We start from the raw sequence: 6,719 nt of genomic DNA, 5'->3' as shown, positions 1-6,719 counted from the left end.
ACCTTACGACTATTTACTTTCCAACTTTGGACCCATACCTTCATGGTGAAATTGTGATCCAAGCATGATTACAAGCACGAAACTTAAGTTTTAACTAATTTATTCACTGGTGAAACGACAGTACGTCAGAGACACTTTACAGACAACAACAAAATTGCCTGTCGTTGTAAAGAACAAGTAAATGACTCTACAGTGTCAAAGATGAACTACAAGAAGAGCAATACAGAAACGCAGTTGTTCCTTCTCGGTATCAATTCTGAGTAACTATGGTCTACAGCTTTACATATTTCCAGTCGTGGTGACAAGTTTTCAGAATTTTGTTTGCACAAAGATTTTGTAAAAATATGAACTAACTGATTTTTTGTAGCAATGTACTTGAGATCTATTTCCCTGTCTAAACTTAAGTTTAATAAATTAAAAGCACCAGTTTGCTTTGTTCTACAATATTGCATTTATTGTTAACCGGTTTCTGGTTTATAAGGCCATCTTCAGACATTTTAAATGTCTGAAGGTGTCCTTGTAACCGAAAACCGCTTAACAATAAAAGTAATATTGTAGAACAAAAGCAAACTGGTGCTTTTCATTTATTATAATTTTGTTCTACCAAGAACCGACGGAAGAATCGGTTAACATAAACTTAAGTTTATAATAAACGTACCACCAATGTGTGTCAGTCTTATATATTTCCATTTTTAAAGAGGGGCAATACAGGAATGATACTTTTCGTCAATTATATGATTACCTTTTTCAAAATTGTTAGGTTATAGAACACCTTCTCATACCCCAAAACAATTTACAAATCTAGAGCACAAGTTGTGGGTGATATACTGTGAGTACTTTGTATCATTTTGAAAAAAATGATGAAATATTTAACAGCATAGTTTATATCAGGTCGTTTTGTCTGAGTTAAATAAAGCAAACATCCTATCAATTCTCTGCAAGGCACTTTCTCATTCGATCTCTTATCACCCTTAACGTCTCTGTAATAAATTACAAGGTTGTGTTAATTGGTTTCCATTCATTTATATCAGACCTCTTCATCTGATTTTCCAAATAAATTCTCTGACTCAAAGCTACCGACGCATGCCTCTTATCTATATTAATTTCCAAGAACAGTCTGGCGTATCCCAAATCTTTCACTTAAAATTCACTTCTTGAATCTAATTTGAATTATTTAATTTCGTCTTACCTCCTAAAGTGGTAATATCATTTAGATGTAACGAAACGTAAATCTCAGTGTTTAAGTTCCTGTACATGTAGACACCCATCAGCACCGATTTCAGAACGGAATAGATCTTTAAAAAGCCCTAAATTCGTAGACCTTTATACCTGCTTTAAGCCATAAATTGCTTTTTTTAGCTTATCTACAGCACCTTGTTCTACATTACATCCAACAAATTTTAAATCGCGAACATGGAAAAACGTCAAGAGGAGTTACGAACCTTAGGAAGACGAAACTGCTTTGTCTAGTATTGATTGTTTAAAAGACTTGTCATTATGAAGGAAGGTGACGTTCTTTAACTGTGAAAGAAGGGGGTGATTTCCATTTTAGTGTGAATGCCAGTTAAACAATATCAGCAACAGAATTAGAAAATAATGATGCTTCAGATGAAGGTGTACCTCAGTTGTCTCCAGTTGTGCAGGCAGAACTGGAACAGAATGTTTCAAGAAATATAAGTATGAGAGGTAGTATAAACTTTGACAGCAATCCGGTGAAAGGTTTTAGTGATACTAATGTGACTGAAGTTAGTCAATTTGAGGTAATGAGCAAGAAACAATGGAAGTATAAGCCAAAAGTGGTTTGGTGCCTGTTAAGTTGAGGTATCAATTGAAGAAAGTGGAACAGAAAGTGAACAAGAAATGTTTGCTGTACTGAAAGGAAAAATGAAAAACAATTTTGCGGGGGTTAACAAAACTTTTGTGAAGTAAATAAAACTAAGGAACAACAGTTCGTTAGTCTTGATAAAAAATCTACCAACAGTCTAGTCGCGTCAGTGGCTTAATTGGTGACGTTAAAAATTGAAATTTAAAATTAATTGAAAAATAGGGCGCCAGACAGCTGAACTAAAGCAAATGTGAGTGACAGATTTGCGTTTGTTTGACACTAGGGTTGAGGAAAATGTTTATCAAGTTGAGAATAAGTATAGGCAGCCCCAAAAGGATATAAAATGTCAATTAACACAGGTTGTTAAAAAGATGACTGAAACTGTCTGGCAGATAAAAAAAGCGCGCCGGATCGAGACCCGAAACCAGCTGATGGAGCACTTACCCACGAAACGCGTAGGTCCCGAATTCGAGTCTAGGTCCGGAACATGGTTTTAATCTGCCAGGAAGTTTCATATCAACGCACAGACTCCGTTGCAGAGCGGAAAGTTCAATCTGGAAACAACCTCCAGGCTGTGGCTAAGCCATGTCCCCGCTACATCCTTTCTTCTCGGAGTGATAGTTCTGCAAGTTTCGTAGGAGAACTTCAGTGAGGTTTGGAAGGTAGGAGACGAGATAGTGGGAGAACTGAAGCTGTGCGGACGGCGCGTGAGTCATGGTTGGGTAGCTGAGCTGGCGGAAGACAAAGGTCCCAACTTCGAGTCTCCATCCCGCACACAGATTTAACCTGGCCGGCAGTACCATATAAAGCACAATCCACTGCAAAGTGAAAATTTCATTGTAGAAAAAGATGACTATTGGAAGCAAGAAAGGGGTAGATCAAATAAAAGAGGATGTGCATAAAATCGAGCAGGAAGTTGCTGCTGTGAAATTAGTTTGTGAAAATGACTATAATCATTTGGGTAGTAAGATAAATGCTGTTTAGAATCTGCAAAGGTTGTGACACCACATTGTCAACGGCTGTGTCTAGTTGGATACACTGTTCCCTTCCATATCACCAAAGCTAAACAGTCTCAGTGTTTGGATGGGTGACTGTCTGGATCTGCTGTGCGCTGTTGACAAACTTTCCTTTGCCTTTGCGACGGAGGGGACAGGTGGCGTGGTTAGAAGTCCCTGATTATCAATCTACTCCATTGTCGCAGATTAAATTCCAAACCTCTCTGCAGTGCATGCGACGCTATTTGATGGTGACCCATCCATCATATGAGGCCTTTAAGTTCGGTGGCCCACTTGATTCTTTTTCAGAGTAGTGGGCTATGTGCCAACCGGATTTCATCCTCTCCATTTCCAATGCAAACATGACACTACGTAGACTCACATACTTTTACAGTTATCTACACACTTAACGAAGACGCTTACACACACAGCGTGCATACTTCACAAAGGAATGGTGCATGTGGAAACTGAGGATAGAGAAAGCCTTTCCAATTAGGTGTCTGAACAAGCCCTTCATGGTGTCTAGACATTCAGGCCATACGGCTTTACTTTATATCTAACAACATGATAAATCAGAATGGTCATAAACAAACAGACTTGGAAAATATTTCCTCACCTGGTGAAAAAAATTCCATATAAAGATATCAAGGAAACAGCTAGATCTCACGCCTTGTTAGGTTGATAACGGCCATCGTGATTAATGACATCTTCTGCCAAACGTATTTGCAATAAGTCTTCATGGCGTAGCACCCTACATCGTTCCTCAAGAAGTCTCTCAATAGCAAGCAGCCATTTACATATGATGAGTCACAGCTCATTCGTGACAGATATACAAGTATGTTACTACCATCTAGCTGAGTGCAAGTAGTTACGTGCCGGCCGAGATGTGCGACTAATGTACAGGCAATGAAACGTTCGGCAGGCAATATATACAGGGTGTTACAAAAAGGTATGGCCAAACTTTCAGGAAACTTTCCTCACACACAAAGAAAGAAAATATGTTATATGGACATGTGTCAGGAAACTTTCCTTTCCATGTTAGAGCTCATTTTATTACTTCTCTTCAAATCACATTAATCATGGAATAGAAACACACAGCAATAGAACGTAAAATCGTGACTTCAAACACTTTGTTACAGGAAATGTTCAAAATATCCTCCGTTACCGAGGATACATGCATCCACCCTCCGTTGCATGGAATCCCTGATGCGCTGATGCAGCCCTGGAGAATGGGGTATTGTATCACAGCCGTCCACAATACGAGCACGAAGAGTCTCTACATTTGGTGCCGGAGTTGCGTAGACAAGAGCTTTCAAATGCCCCCATAAATGAAAGTCAAGAGGCTTGAGGTCAGGAGAGCGTGGAGGCCATGGAATTGGTCCCCCTCTACCAATCCATCGGTCACCGAATCTGTTGTTGAGAAGCATACGAAGACTTCGACTGAAATGTCCAACTCCATCGCGCATGAACCACATGTTGTGTCGTACTTGTAAAGGTACATGTTCTAGCAGCACAGGTAGAGTATGCCATATGAAATCATGATAACGTGCTCCATTGAGCGTAGGTGGACGAAACTAAAATGAGCTCTAACATGGAAATTAAGCGTTTCTGGACACATGTCCACATAACATCTTTTCTTTATTTGTGTGTGAGGAATGTTTCCTGAAAGTTTGGCCGTACCTTTTTGTAACACCCTATATAAATATAAATATATATATATATATATATATATATATATATATATATATATATATGTATATATATATATATACCACATTGCATCGCATTCATCCCTTATGCTTTCTAACAACAAAACACATTAAATGAGCAATAATTATCAGAAAACACAATATAATATGATGAAAATTTTATATATTCACATACCACATTGCATCGCATTCATCCCTTACGCTTTCTAACAACAAAACACATTAAATGAGCAATAATTATCAGAAAACACAATATAATATGATGAAAATTATATATATTTACATACCACATTGCATCACATTCATCCCTTACGCTTTCTAACAACAAAACACATTAAATGAGCAATAATTATCAGAAAACACTATATCATACGATGAAAATTATATATATATATATATATATATATATATATATATATATATATAATATTGCTCATTTAATGTGTTTTGTTGTTAGAAAGCATAAGGGATGAATGCGATGCAATGTGGTATGTGAATATATATATATAATTTTCATCGTATGATATAGTGTTTTCCGATCATTATTGCTGATAATGATTGCTCATTTAATGTGTTTTGTTGTTAGAAAGCATAAGGGATGAATGCGATGCAATTTGGTATGTGAATATTTAAATTTATGTTAGCTGGGTGTGTGATAGCGAGGGAATTTGGATCTAATTAGTGAGAGTGAATCATATGCACTAGGTTAAATTAGTAATATGTAATTCACCAGTATTGCGGAAACAGGAAACATACTCCAGAAATTATTATTTGTGCAATTTCTGAGGTTGTTTATTTAATGAATTACATTAAAAGATACTATTGTTGCGATTGGTCCAAAGTAAAAGATGATGGCGAGCAAGGATTAGAACTAATAGCTGATGGGCTATGATAGATGTCTGCAAATCAGAAATGAGAGCGTTTGCTGCTCTAGATAACTACTTTTAAGTGCAGAAGGAATTCGGGGCTCAGGCATCAAGATGATCGCACGTGTTTACACTCAGCTCTGAAAATATTTTTTATTTTGCTAAACTGTAGTCTAGAAAAAAACCATGAAATGTCAGACAGTATATATGGATGAACGATGTGCGAATTCCGGATTTTTTTGTATGTGGATAACTTAAATAGCGTAGGGTGTTGCACAAGTCATGACCGGGAACTGATTATTCAAAGTTCCCGAAATGTAGAATGCCAAGAGAACGTTCTATTACACCGAAAATCCGTTCGTAAATTTTCCGGTAACAGGTTGGGTGGATGCGATGAACTGGCTAATGAGAGTGTAAATATAGAAATTTTGATTCAAATAAGAGCAGACTTCAGGGTTAATTTGTTGCTAAGAAGTAACAATGTTTTGAGATTTTCACACAATATCTTTCTCTCGTTGAATAACTAGTGAAACCCGGTAGTACGAAATATTCGATGCACCCTGCAGATACAGTTAGTGCGACTGATTCAGCTACAGATTTTCAAGTCGAGAAACTCTAATCATTTTCTAACAGGGTAGACGTGTGCTGCAGAACATAACTGGACGATGAGTAGACACTGTCTGTAGGCGAAACACAATGGGCTGCGGCACCTACTTCTCTGACAATAATGCTCTTAAATGAATTTTATTCATAGTGGATGCTGTCGAACTCCGTGACTGTTCCTTTATGGGGTTGTAGAAAAATATCCGCTACCAGTCACAATAACAGGTTGTTTATTCGTCACACGAGTGGTTTCAGGCTTGCGCCCATCTTCAGGTGTTTATACATTCATTTACATGTTTGTACCGTTGGAGATCAAAAAAGATGAAGCACCATTATTACAGTTCTGCTGTGATGATAGTTTTGTCACTTAGTTACACACTTATGGTCATTTTCACGTCCATATATCAGGTATAGCTCCATATTACACTGTTATCATGCGCACTCGTGAAATACACTATGTTTACATACAAACATGTTCTGGTAGTTGTCAAATATTTCATGAGGTACATGCTTCACTCCTTAGTGTCTTCTGTCTACAGTAGTGGTCCCTTCAATCCTACCACTCTACTTTCCTTTTTGTTCAGCAATGAAATTTCACAACATTCTACAAGACTTGAAAAAAGGGAGGTAAGAAAAGAAATAAAATAAATCATATCCAGACAGCGCAAATATTGGTCCAACATCACTGCAGCGAATATGCGAACTGCTTCTGTTGTCATCA

Source organism: Schistocerca cancellata, chromosome 5, assembly GCF_023864275.1.
Source record: "Schistocerca cancellata isolate TAMUIC-IGC-003103 chromosome 5, iqSchCanc2.1, whole genome shotgun sequence".
NCBI lineage: Eukaryota > Metazoa > Arthropoda > Insecta > Orthoptera > Acrididae > Schistocerca > Schistocerca cancellata.
This window is presented reverse-complemented; position numbering follows the sequence as displayed.